Source organism: Dipodomys merriami, unplaced genomic scaffold, assembly GCF_024711535.1.
Source record: "Dipodomys merriami isolate MVZ:Mamm:240054 unplaced genomic scaffold, mDipMer1.0.p SCAF_2, whole genome shotgun sequence".
In the NCBI taxonomy this organism is placed as follows: domain Eukaryota; kingdom Metazoa; phylum Chordata; class Mammalia; order Rodentia; family Heteromyidae; genus Dipodomys; species Dipodomys merriami.
In genome coordinates, this window is record NW_027203381.1 from 43331114 (window position 1) to 43345861 (window position 14748).

Here is a 14748-nt window from a genome sequence, read left to right on the forward strand (position 1 = left end):
GTACTGCAAAAATGAGGAAAATTAAAACATTCTAAATAAATGAAAGCTGAAGGATTTTTTTACAATTAGCTAATCCTTTCAGGAAATGCTAAGGAAAACTGGGAGCATAGCTTATGTGCTGAGAAGCTTGGCAGCAAGCCCTAGTACCACAGGAGGAGGAGGAAGGCAAAAAGGAAGAAGAAGAGGAAGAGAGAAGCTAAAGAAAACCCCTGTAGGTTGTAATAAGTGGACTTTAGGTAAGAATTTTAGGCTGTATGATGAAATATAGATCTCAGTATAGGTAAAGAAATGGGAAATTGTAAACACTAGTACTGTTGTAACTTTGGTTTGTAACTTTGCATTCTTTTCTACATAATTAAAAGAGTAATGTACTAAAAATACACAACTGTTACTTTGATCATTCCAGATGCCTAATATACATACTTGCAATTTTGTGAGAGCAATAGCTGAAAAAGCTGGAGAAGAGCCATAAAGGAGTATGTTATCTGAATGTAAATGAAATAAAGTCAAATTAGTTATAATTTTAGGATATTAAATATACTCATGGTAACATCATAATAGCTATAGACAAAAGAAAATGATAAGAGCCTCAAAATTTAACCTCCCCTTAAATAAATCCTCAAAGAAACAACAAACCAATTATTAAGTGGGCTAAAGTCTTAAAAAGAAATTTCTCAGAAGAATGGCCGATAGACACATGAAGAGATGTTCAACATCTCTGGCCATAAAAGAAATGCAAATCAAAACAATATTGAGATTCTACCTCATCTCAGTTAGAATGCCATTATCAAGAAAATTAACAATAACAGATGCTGGCAGAGATATGGCCAAGGGAATGCTATTACAGCATTGGTGGGAGTGTAAACTTGTCCAACCATTCTGGAAAGCAATATGGAAGCTCCTCAAAAAACTTAATATAGAGCTCTCATATGACTCAGCAATCCTATTCTTGGGCATTTATCCAATTGACCACAAACAATGCCACACTAAAGCCACCAACACAACCATGTTCATTGCAGCACTGTTTAACCATAGCCAAGATATGGAATCAACCTAGATGCCCCTCAGTAGACAAATGGATCAAAAAATTGTGGTATATGTACACAATGGAATTCTATCTTCCCTCAGAAAGGATGACATTGAACCATTCATAAGGAGATGGAAAGAGTTGGAAAAAAGTATAATAAGCAAAGTAAAACAGAACCGGATATGGCTGGAATATCTCTGGTCTCACTATGTCTGCCATTTTCAATTTTCAGAGTCTGTTAACTGTAATCTTGCTGCTTATATGTATGTGTGCTTATATCCAATCCATGGCACCTAGCTTCCTAGACAGAAATAAAACTGGACTGTTGGGAATATTTTTGAAAGTGTGCCAGAACTGGTAAACGAAAGAGTCCATATGTTACAGTGTGCTGTATAGTGATGGCCTTCAGCATCCTCTTCATACAGTAGTTTGGAAAAATGCCAGAATGTAATTAACATCAGATTTCAGCATGAACAAGGACTTACCTATGTGAAATAATGGAAAGAATGTTAACCTTTTTATCTCTGAACACTGAATGAGATAAATTTCCAGATGCTTTTCCTCTATTTTTATGTTATTGGACCAATGTTCTAAATACATTGTTAAGATGTAACCATTTAATACACAAAGAGTCTTACAGTCCACAGTAATCAACCCCAGTACTGTTATTTTAATATTACACTCTGCAAATGTCATTCTGTTGTGTAAGACACTAATTTTTTTAGGGGGGGGGGGATCCGGTCGTGGGGCTTGAACTCTAGGCCTGGGTGCTGTCCTTCAGCTCTTCAGCTCAAGGCTAGCACTCTACCACTTGAGCCACAGCATCACTTCTGGGGTTTTTTTTTGCTTATATGGTACTGAGGAATTAAACCCAGGGCCGCATGCATGCAAGGCAAGCGCTCTACCACTGAGCCACCTTCCCAGCCCCAAGACACTAATTTTTCGTAAAGTGTCCTTAAGGTACATAGTAGAAAACAAAATTTATAAATTACTCAAGTTCCTTCCAAGTTCCTAAAAATGACAAATCTTTATAAAAGGAGTCCCTTTTTGAATAGCCTTTTTTTAATTGAGAAAAAAATGGTTCACTTTTGTGTTGATAAGGGTTACATTCATATTTAGTGATGTTTACTTTTCCTCTGTACACATCTCGATCATTACCCAGTATACCTCTACTTCTATCAACTTCTGTAGTTGGTTACAGGTGTTAAAAATATTTAAAATGAGCATGCACAGTTCTTAAGAAGATAAGTGAGATGTGATTTAAAGAAGTACCAGGAAGATGTTCATATTTAACATAAAAAAGTTTAAAAAATCAGTGGGTGTAGCAGTCTCTAAGGCCTATGGTCAAGTATAGATGTCTTAAGCACAACTGTGACTAGTCATTCTGTGAAAAAGACAAACTTCATAAAATGAAAAGAGTAAAATACAATTGAAGAATTTAAAAAAAGTAAACTAGAACCAAAGAAACATCTCTCGCATAGTTTCTCTCATTTGTCATAATTAGAATGTGGTTCTAAATCTACAAGTGAACCCAATGGATAGTAAAAGACAAAACATTACTGTTGTATATGCTAAATTAAATAAGACTCTAAATATTCACATAGTGAGATCACAGGAGGATATTCCTAGGAAAGGATCACAAGAGCACAATAACTATGTGTCTATGAATGTATAAAATGATGCTTATTAAAATGAACTCCAAGAAATGGAAGCAAGTGGTTATTTTACTTTTTGTGGATTTTTTTCTGTTTTTCCTTTATTGTACCTGTTTTGATTTCTGTACCTTTTGTTTTGTATGTAAGTTTATCTGATTTGGGGAGGGAAAGGAGACGCACAGAAATGGTGGGGCAAAGGGTGAACTAATTCAGCAGTGATACTCACTAGACACTGTTGAAAATAAACTATACAACTTGTTGGGGAGGGACGTCAGGAGGGAAAGTCAGGGAGAAAAATGAGGGAAGTGATACTGTTCAAAAAGAAATGTATTCAATACCTGACATGTAACTGTAACCCCTCTGTATATCACCTTTACAATTAAAATTTTTAAATAAAAAATTATAAGAGAATTAAAATGTTCTACTACCAAAAAACTCAAGAACCTAAGAGTTCAATAATACAAGATTGGGAGAGGGGGAAGGCAAAAGCTATAAGGTATGTAGGAAACAAATATTTTAAAAGGAGAGATTGGTTCTTCCTTTTTAGTAATTTAAACATAAATGAATTAAACTCTGCAATCAACACAGAGATTTATGAATGGTATAAAAATGAATGACCTGAGTGTAGTTGTGGAAGTGGGAGGAAGGGAAGAGATGGTAGGGGAAAAACAAAGGAGGAGGCAACAATGCTTGATAAGAAATGTACTCATCACTTTGCTCATCTAACTGTAACTCCTCTGTACAGTATTTTCACAATAAAAAACATTAAAAATGAATGATCTAACTATATGTTATTTACAAGCATCATTTTATATACAAGGACACAAACAGGTTGAAAGGCAAATTATTAAAAAAAAAAAGATATAATGGAAAATTACACCTAAAAGTAGAGGCACCATGCCAATATCGGAAAAAATAGGCTTTAAATTTAAAGGATTATAAAAGATAAAAAGGTTCTATATTTGAAGCATTATGTAGTTTCAATACAATAAAACTACAATAGTCCTAAACATTTACACACTTAATTATAGACCATCAAAATAAGCCAAAATTGATATGAGTACAATGTGAAATAGACTATTCTATAATAATAGTTGAAAAATGTCTCATTAATGAATAGAACAATTGCACAGAAGTTAAGTAAAAAGATAAAGAAAATGAATAACAAAATAAACTCGGTAGCTATTGCATATATATAGAACCTCTGCCAAATAACCACAAAATATACATTTTTCTTGAAAGTTCATGAGACATTTTCCAAGTAAAACATATCTTAAGCCACAAATTCCCAGCAGATGTTGAGATACATATCATACAAAGTATCTCTCTGACCACAATATTTTGAAGTTAGAAATAGATAACAAGTAAAATTAGACAGAAAGAAAATTTAGAAGTTTATGGAATTTAAACACCCTTAAACAACCAATCATCAGAAGAAACTTAGAAAGTAAAGATGAATTAACATGAAATAAAATGTACTAAAATGTATGAGGGATAGTAAAAATAAATGGGGAATTATTGCTCTGAATGCTTACACTTTAAAAAAAATGGAAAGACTCCCAATCAACAACCTAACCTTGCAATTTAAGGAACTAGAAAAGGAAGAGCAAACTCAAATCCAGTAGAAAAAGAAAAATTTAAGAAGAGAGAAATGAAATACAGAACAAAACATATTAGAAAAAATAATTTAACCAAAATATGGTTCTTTGAAAAGATAAAGAAAATTGGCAAATTCAAATTGACTAAGAAAAGAAGAGAAACTCAAACTATTAAAATGAGAAGTGGGAAGAGCAGAATTACAGAAAAATGTAATTTTTCACTATATGCTTTCTGTGACTATTGACAACTAGGTGCATATTAACTTTGATATTAAAATTTTTTTAAAGAATATTGCACAAAGAATTTTTTTCAAATGCATTGAACCAATTCCACCTTAGTATCAGTTCTGAGAAGCTTTTCACCAACCCAATCCTTTCCAGAATATAAAGATGTAAGAAATAGACTTCAGAGGAGAATATTTTACATATAATATGTTGCATGTACAATGACATTGATGGTAGAAAAATGTTTCATATTAACAAATGTACATTTAGGTTTTTAAGGGCAATTCAGGTTTCAATTAACTCATTCAATAGTTATTGAGTAATTGTATATGACAGCAGAATATTCTAATAAAAATGTACTCAGTATATTAGAAAACACACGTTTTTGTTTTTGTTTTGCTTTGTTTTTGTTTTTAGTGCTGGTCCTAGAGTTAGAACACAGAGCCTGGGTGCTGTTTTTGAGGTTCTCTAGCTTCTTTGGTAGTTAACTAGAGATAGAGTCTCACAGATAGTGTTGTCCAGGCTGGCTTTAAACCTCAATCCTCAAATCTCATCCTCCTGAGTAGCTAGGATTACAGGTGTGAGTCATTTAGTGATATGTTTCTGCCTTACTACTTGATGTCCAGTCCTGGTGAAATTATTAATCCAATATTCACTTAACATATTAAAGTATCAATTACACTAGTGCTAGGAAGCAAAGTTTTAAATACTAAGAGTGTGGAGACTAGAAAGCATGTTTCAATGAAGAGGTAGTAGGTTAGTCTTCTGCAGAAATCCCACTTGAGGAGAAAACTCATGCATAGGCCTTAGATGGACAAGAAGTAAAGGGAAGATGGTTCTAGCAGAAGATAATAGCATTCATTGTCATTCTGGTTTGCTTTGGGGTGCTTTTTTGGTCTTATTGACAAGCTATCATATAATACTTAGTCTCTTTTGCTGCTGAAGCAAACTGCTTATGCTAGGTTTTTTATAAAGGAAAAGGTTTATTTCAGTTTTGTTGTTGTAGTTTGTTTTTGTACTTGTCCTGCAGCTTGAACTCAGGCCGGGACACTGTCACTGAGCTTATGTGCTCAGAGCTAGGGCTCTAGCCACAGTTTTACGTCTGGCTTTTTTCTGTGTTTTTTTTCTGTTGTTTTTTGTTATTATTGTTGTTGTTGTTGTTAATGTTTAATTGGAGATAAGAGCCTCATCGACTTTCCTACAGCTAATTTCAAACTATAATCCTCAGATCTTCAGATGGCAGCCTCCTCAATAGAAAAGATTATAGTACCAATCACTGGGTGTTCAATCACATAGGTTCAATCATCAGAAATAGGTAATGATATTAACAATCAGAAAAACCAGCATTGTCTCTGGTTGTTCCGATCTTCTATTTCCTCACATTGGAAGTGGTCCTGCTGGTTCATATGACTTGTTTGTATGCACTTCAGGGTTTAAGGAAGAACTTTCTTATAAAGTTCTCATAAAGTTCTGTTGCCCTGCAATTGGGTTAATTTGGTGGTCTATTAACTTTGTTCATTAACTGTGAAATATCTATCCCTAAGAACTATTGCTTTTTGCTTTACAACACAGAGAAGAAAGATGATAACAATTTCTTTTCTGTTTGTTTTCTGAGAATAGTTATTTCATGGGTAAAAGAGAAGACATTTCACAGTGTGAGCATTCTTTTTTGACAGCTGTACAAAACAGATTTCAATACCATGCACTATGAACCTTGTTACACATCATTTCCATTTAATTTAAGTGCAACTTTGAGTTCAAACACAGACTTGATTCACAGTTATATGTACTATTCTGAAGAAATCAAAAAGATCTAGGATATCTTGGATTCTTTTCTTTTTTATTAGTAGAAAAAATGCTTTTCTGTAAGAAAAAAAAAACAATAAGAAAGATGCACCCTGCTCAAGATGCTACTCTGCTCAAGACATTTTCTGCTACCTCTTCTCTACACAGTCACTGCATCTTTTTGCATACCAGGTTCAGACTGACTGTCTGAAGTTAATTTCTGCCACATCTCCAATAGCCCCTCAATGGATATCCATGTGTGTCTTCCTATACCTAAAAAATACATTAATGCATTGTTTTCATTGAGATTCATTATACGCTCATCATTTCCATCTGACTTTTATTTATTACCAATTAACTTGCTGACTGCCTTACCAAGTTTCTCATTTCCTACCTACTCCACTTAAAAGAAAGAAGGAGTTGACTTCAACTGCATGAAAATAGCCCAATTAATATTTCTAACAAACTTTCAACTTTATTTGACTGCTACCTTTCAACAAAAGGAACAAAGCAGTTGAAATTATATATTTCTCATAATCAAGTATTGAATCTGTTGTATGTATTCATAAGGAAAAAGTCAATAAAGCACAGAATCCTTTGGACATGGCAAATGCCAGAGCATTCATTCTGTTAAGGAGAATCACATTATTAATGAAAATGTTGCCAGGTGTGATGGTACATGCCCACAATCCCAGCAATCAGAATGCTGAAGCAGGAAGATTTTGAGTTCAAGGCCGGCCTGAGCTACCTGAGATCCAGTCTCAAAATTTTAAAAAAATTGTCCAAGTCTCCTAGAATTTAAAATATTTTTTCACTTTGATAACCTGGTTCCAATGTTATGTTCTAAAAACTGAAACAATGCTTTTCAATATCTCTACGTGCCATCAAGACTACACATACTCTAATGAAATCTTAACCAATATAGCCTATCAATTTTTTTTAATTTCCAAACACACTGCACTAATAGTCCCTTAAGTTTTGGCCTATGCAAAATGAGCACATGTGTTTACTGTTTTCACTACCTGCCCATCTCCTTAAAGCCTTCTTGTAAGGAGTCACCATTTACTATGCCAGAATAGTAGAATATAGCATCTACTTGTTCATTGGTTTTATTGCTATTACTCACTTTTCCTCATCTAAGGTACAGCTTTCCTGAAAACATGGTGCCTGCCTTTACATTTCTGTCTGATATTCTGGCCATTAGCCAGAAAGGATGCACTAGATAAGCTATACGTTTTTCCTTTCAGGGTAAATTCTACACTTGTAAATGGATAAGGTGCTTTGGCTCTGTTAGAAATATTTCAGTTGCAAGTTAGGAAGGAAAACAATCTCAAACTGGCTGAACAAAAAAAAAAAAAAAAACCAAAACTAAAAAAAAAAAACAAACCCTTGATATTTATTTAAACAAAACTCCACACTAAGAGGTAAGAGGTGACTGCCGGGGGGAGGGCGTAAAAAAAAAAAAAAAAAAAAAAAAAAAAAAAAAGAGGTGACTGCCGCCATGGCATTCTTCAATAGTGGCTTGTTAACCTCTTTGCTTCCTTGGAATTGACTCCATTCCCAAGCTAGGGATTTCTATAACTTCTTTTTTTTTTAGTTTTAAGTAAATTTTATAATTGTATACATAGAAATATCACAATGAAATTCCCTTCACAACGAATATATGCTAATAAAAACATAGAAAAAAAAGAACATAATATGGGTAAGAGTCAGAATATGTTTTTTTTTCTAGTTAAAGTAATTCTGTATGTGGATAGTTCTTTATTAAACAAATCTGAGTTACAGACTTCCTCTTTTATTATGATTATCAGTATCAGCTTCTAATACTTTTATTTTTTTATTTTTTTTAATTTTTATTATTTTACTTTATTTGTGAACATACTGTACAGAGGGGTTACAATTACATGGGCAGGATAATGCGTACATTTCTTACCAAGCATTGTAGCCTCCTCCTTTGTTTATCCTTCACATCCCTTCCCAGCCTCCCCCTTCCTCTCCCCCCCCCGTCCCAATCCTTCTCCCCCCCCCTCCCCACACAGACATTGTAAAGCTCTTTGTGGACATGACAACTTGTACTTCTCATTGTTGCAACGGGTCCACCTGTATCCTAAAACGACTTGTTTTTCCCCATCTCCTCCACAAGTTATACTGACATCAAATATAGTGAAAGCAGGGGTTATACTGTGGGGGAGGGACATACAAAGCAACAAAGAAATAATCTTATAAATGCATTAGAAACACATGCATGAAAGAAAAAAACATTAAAATACATATCTAAGGGTTCATTTTCCTAACATCACATTATCTGACCTTTTCCACTTGACTCATACATATACTAGATATTGCAAATAAGGGAAACCATGGGACCTATGTTTCTTTGGGCCTGGCTTACTTCGCTTAATATAATTTTTTCCAAGTCTTTCCATTTCCTAACAAATGGGGAATGTCATTATTTCTGGTGGAGGCATAGAATTCCATTGTGTATATATACCACATTTTCTTGATCCATTCATCTACTGAGGGGCATCTGGGTTGGTTCCAGATCTTAGCTATGGTGAATAATGCTGCAATAAACATAGTTGTGCTGGTAGCTTACACCATGATCAAACCGGATTCATTTCAGGGATGCAAAGCTGGTTTAATATACACAAATCAATTAATATTATTCATCACATCAACAGGAGCAAGAATAAGAACCATATGGTTATCTCAATAGATACAGAAAAAGCATTCGACATGATCCAACACCCCTTTATGATGAAGGTTTTGGAAAAATTAGGAATCCATGGAACATTCCTCAATACAATAAAGGCTGTATATGACAAACCTACAGCCAGCATTATACTTAACGGTGAAAAACTAAAGCCATTTCCTCTTAATTCAGGAACAAGACAAGGATGTCCACTCTCTCCACTTCTCTTCAATCTAGTATTAGAATGCCTAGCTACAGCAATAAGACAAGATGCAGACATAAAGGGGATCCAAATAGGGAAAGAAGAAATAAAACTCTCCCTCTTTGCAGACAACATGATCTTGCATTTAAAGAATCCCATAGACTCCACTCCCAAATTACTCAAGCTGATTCAAAACTTTGGCAAAGTAGCAGGATATAAAATTAACCCCCAAAAATCAATGGCCTTTCTGTACGCCAACAATGAGAAAAGTGTGGCTAAAATTAGGAAAGCAACTCCATTTGTAATAGCCCCTCAAAAAATAAAATACCTAGGAATTAACTTAACCAAAGAAGTGAAGGACCTCTATGATGAAAACTTTAAAATCTTGAAAAAGGAAATCAACACAGAACTTAAAAAATGGCAAAACCTCCCATGCTCCTGGATTGGAAAGATTAACATCGTGAAAATGGCAATACTTCCCAAGGCTATCTACAAATTCAACACGATACCTATCAAAATTCCACCCTCATTCTTCAAGGAAATAGAAGAGGCAATCCAAAAATTCATATGGAACAATAAAAGACCCCGAATAGCAAAAACGCTCCTCAACGGAAAGAACACTGCTGGAGGAATATCAATACCAAATTTCAAACTCTACTATAAAGCCATAGTAATCAAAACAGCTTGGTATTGGCATAAGAACAGACCTCAGGACCAATGGAATAGAATTGAAAACCCAGAAATGAACCTACACACCTATAGCCATCTAATCTTCGATAAGGGAGCTAAAACAATAGAATGGAAGAAAGACAGCCTCTTCAGTAAATGGTGCTGGCAAAATTGGTTAACTACATGTAGAAAACTAAAGCTAGATCCTTATATATCACCCTGCACCAGAATCAACTCCAAATGGATCAAAGATCTCAAAGTCAAAGCAGACACTCTGAAAACATTACAGGATGGAATAGGAGAAACCCTAGGTCTCCTTGGCTCAGGCCGAAATTTTCTGAATAGAGACCTGGAAGCACAACAAATCAAAGAAAGGTTGGACAAACGGGATCGCATAAAGTTGTAGAGCTTCTGCATGGCAAAGGACATAGCTAGCAAGATCAATAGAAAGCCCACGGATTGGGAAAAGATCTTTACTAGCCATACAATGGACAAGGGTCTCATATCTAAAATATACTTGGAACTCAAAAACTTAAACCACCCAACAACAAATCCTCAAAGAAAAAACTGCCCAATAAACAAGTGGGCGAAAGACTTAAAGAGAAACTTCTCTGAAGAAGAAAGAAGGATGGCCAATAGACACATGAAGAAATGCTCAACCTCCCTAGCCATAAAAGAAATGCAAATCAAAACAACATTGAGATACCACCTCACTCCAGTTAGAATGGCAAAAATCAAGAACTCTAACAACAACAGATGCTGGAGGGGATGTGGACAGAAAGGAACCTTACTTCATTGTTGGTGGGAGTGTAAACTTGTTCAACCACTTTGGAAATCAGTACGGAGGTTCCTTAAAAGACTCCACATAGAGCTCCCCTATGACCCAGCAATCCCACTTTTGGGCATTTACCCAAATGTTTACAAACAAGACCACACTAAAGGATTTCTATAACTTCTATCACACATACAGTGTGAATTGTCTAACAGCTCAAACCAATCTTCCATGGAGTCCTTTTACTTGAAATTGGCCACATTAGCAGGTGCAGATATTTGGTGTGCCTGAGTGAGAGTTCTAGCTGTGAAGTTAAGAGATAGAGACAACTTGCCAGCTGAGGGAAGGCAGAAGGTCCCCCCAACAAAATTGTGGTAGTTAGAACATGGGCAAGGAAGGGCTAATCAAATTCATAGCTTCTTCTAGTACTGCATCCACTTTTGATTTTTAAATGACCTGTGATTATTTTTCCTAGCAAAAATGTGATGAGAACAGTACGCTGTGTTTCTTCATGATTCTACTATGATGTCCCCCAATGATGACAAAAAACATTCCACACAATTGTCAAGCAAAATCCCAATCTGTTTATGCAAAAATAATTTCCAAATTCATATAACATAAAACTAACATGGGAGCTGGGAAGGTGGCTTAGTGGTAGACTGTTTGCTTAGCATGTATGAAGCCCTGGGTTCGTTTCCTCAGTACCACATAAACAGAAAAGCCAGAAGTGGTGCTGTAGCTCAAGTGCTAGAGTGCTAGCCTTGAGCAAAAGAAGCTCAGAGCCAGTGCCCAGGTCCTGACTTCAAGCCCCAGGACTGACCAAAAAAAACTAACATGGTAGCTAGAGTCTCATCCATTAATGTATTTTTCTCCTAGTAAGTCATGCCTTTTTTTCATTATTATCTTATGATAATCAGAATATCACAAATACTTCCTATAAATTTATAAAGGCTATATTTTACACAAATTATCTTCAATTTGTAATAGGGGCTCAAACATATTTCCTTGGGTCAGCAGTTCTTGACTCGTGTATTCACTTACTTTTGCCTTTCCATGTCCTTAAAAGTTCCTGTGGAAAGGAGAATGTGTTGCAAGTCTGATGATAAGGTCTCCTCTGTTCCTTGTCACCTGTCTTAAGATCTGTTCCTTTTAGCACGTTTTAGCCAAGTGACCATATTGGCTAATGTTGCTGCCTTTTTATCTCTTGTAAACACTTGAGAAACATTTCAAATATCTGTTTACAATTTCCTCCTTTCTTGCTTTCCTTTAAATAGCTTGTTAGAAAAAAAATTCCAAAAAATATGTTTGGATTTATTGACCCTTAAAACCTCATCTTTATATACTGGGGAGTATTCTTTTAATAATGCCAAGAAATTTGGGGGTGATTTGGGGACTGTAATTTTGTTCTGTTTTGGTTTGTGCCTCTTATGTATTCCCCCCCCCATTTACTCCTGTTTTTCAAGTTGTCTTTGTTTCCATCCAAGTTTCTGTCTTACTCATCCTCTCTTCTTCCACTTACAATACACTTAGTACCTTCTGAAGGATGCTTTCTTCAAACAATTCTTCAAAGATCTGAAATAATGCTTACATGTAAGCAACCATTTCAAAATTATTTTTGTTTTTACTCCACATGCAAACTGAAGGCAATAGTCATAAAATAAAATATTCTTAAGCCTGCAACTATGTAAATATGAATCATATTTATATATTCATATACTGTGGTTCCCAAAATAGAACTTTGAAGTGCTGAATATTTTTGTCTATTGATCTTAATTAAATTTACCATACATTGTTTGGATTACAAGTAAGAAAGAAATAGATATTTTTAAAAAGCCAAGCACATGCTTTTTACCCCCAGCTCTTGGGGTGGAGGGGAGGAACTAATAAGCCACCTCCAGGGTGAATATCTAGTGAGTCATTAACTAGGGATTTGTTGCCTTGGTTACTGAGCCAGGTAAAGATTCCAGCAAAAAAGCAATGTGACCTATGAGCGCAGGAAACTGAAGGAGTGAAATTTCTATATGATGATATTTGCAGTTATTACAGAAAGAAATGAAAAGAGTAAGTATGTATATTAAAATATAAGGCAAAAAAAGATTATCTTGATTTTGAAGTCAATGTCAAAGACATATATGGCATTCACCTTTTAATAAAGCATCAACAGGGTTTGTTTGCCTTAGAAATAGTACAAGACATAGGTCATTTCTAATACATAAGACTGATCCATCCCTTCCTCACAAACACAGACTTCTATCCATGGTGAGTGCATATTCCATGCATTTGCAGAGAGCATTTTAGTGACAATAAATGTACAAGGTATGTATTCAGAAAGCAAAACAACTAACTTTTTTTTCTGTATGGCTTGAACTCAGGGCCTGGGCAATGTCCCTGAGTTCTTTATGCTCAAGTCTAGTGTTCTGCCGCTTTAAGCCATAGCATCACTTCTGGTTTTCTGGTAGTTAATTGGAGAGAAGAATCTCACAGACTTTCCTGCCCAGGCTGGCTTCAAAGTGCGATCCTCAGATCTCAGTCTCCTGAGTAGCTGGTTGTGACCCCAGGTATAAGCCACTAATGTCTGGCTTCTGCATAAAAAATTTAAGGCCAACTGGCTCTATGGCTTTTTCATTATAGGTTGTCAAAAATAAAGTGAAAGGTGAAAAACAAATGACAAGATTTCAAGTGATAAATTGAGGCATCCTCTTAGGCAGAAATTGGCTTTGTTAGTAAACTCGGAATCATACAGTGACATCCTCCTGTGAGGGCAGTGTCTATGGTGACTCAATTTTTTTCTTCATCCTGAAGATCTCTGACTAACGCCGGGGCCAGGTCCTATCCTACTGTGTTCTTCCCTCTTTGTTGTCAATAATCCAAGACATTCAGTTTTTACACTAAAATAAAGACCTTGTGAGTGAAAGTATAAGGCTAGCACCGTCACCAGTGCCTCCTGGCATCTAATAAGAAACAAGAACTCTATAACAGAACAGAACAGTATGACATAGCCAATAGTACAAGAGCTTTGGGGCTACAGCACAACTGCAGAAGAGTTGGTGTCTGAACTATGCACGAGAGTGAAGTGTACCTATTCTGAAGACAGAGTATCAACATCAATGAGAGAAACTGCATGACTTCTGGCCCAATTTTTTTTTTTTTTTTTTTTTTTGGTCTGGTCGTGGGGCCTGAACACTAGGCCTGGGCACTGTCCCTCAGCTCTTCAGCTCAAGGCTAGCACTCCACCACTTGAGCCACAGCGCCACTTCTGGCTTTTTTCTTTTTGCTTATGTGGTGCTGAGGAATCGAACCCAGGGCCTCAGGCATGCAAGGCAAACGCTCTACCACTGAGCCAATTTCCCAGCCTCCTGGCCCAATTTTTGTTTTAACTACTGCCTTTTGTTCCTCCTAGATCTCATCCGGACCATTCTCATGTCCATTTTTACTTAAAAGTTTCTCTAGGAGTTTCTCTAGGAAATTTGATGAGATGGATGGGATGAGAAAGCCCGGGGAGGAGCCGGAAGGAGCCGGAAAGAGTGACTCCCGTTGCGATGCATTGCACACATAAATTGACAGGTTAAATGGAAACTTTTTTTGTATTACTATTTGAAGACAACAAGGTGCATTTTTTTTAGAAAATGAAAAAATAAAATAGAGTTTGTGAAATGTTTGAACTTTAGACTGAAATTTAGTACAGTTTCCATATATATTCTCTAAGTGCTGTGTTGTTTTCTTCAGGCATATTATTGCTATTAGCTATTGGTCTGGAACCCTCTTCAATACATATAAACAAAAACTTGGAAACAAAACTAGGAATGAAAGGGGGAAAGTAGTCAGCATTTGGGTAGAAATATAAACACCTAAAATAGGCACACTGCTTAACCTGTGCTCACACTCAAATACAGGCACATGGAGCTCAGTCTAGATTTTATGAGTGATATATTCTCTACTGAAAAGCACCCTGGGTTACAATCCTGCCCTCCTCTTACCTAAAAGTGCAGGATTTACTTCACCACCACTAATCCAATCAGGGAAATACTGAAAGTTCTTTATTTGAACTAGGTACCAACAAAGCATTAAATGGGATGAATGTTCAGCATCTGTGGTTATTTCAAATTCAACAGAACGTACTGAG

General features: G+C 35.7%; 1 pseudogene; it reads left to right on the forward strand.

The window, feature by feature from the left end:
- The first annotated feature begins 1235 nt into the window (after positions 1 to 1235).
- Positions 1236 to 1455, forward strand: LOC138831610 (protein kish-A pseudogene; annotated as a pseudogene).
- The last annotated feature ends 13293 nt before the right edge of the window (positions 1456 to 14748 follow it).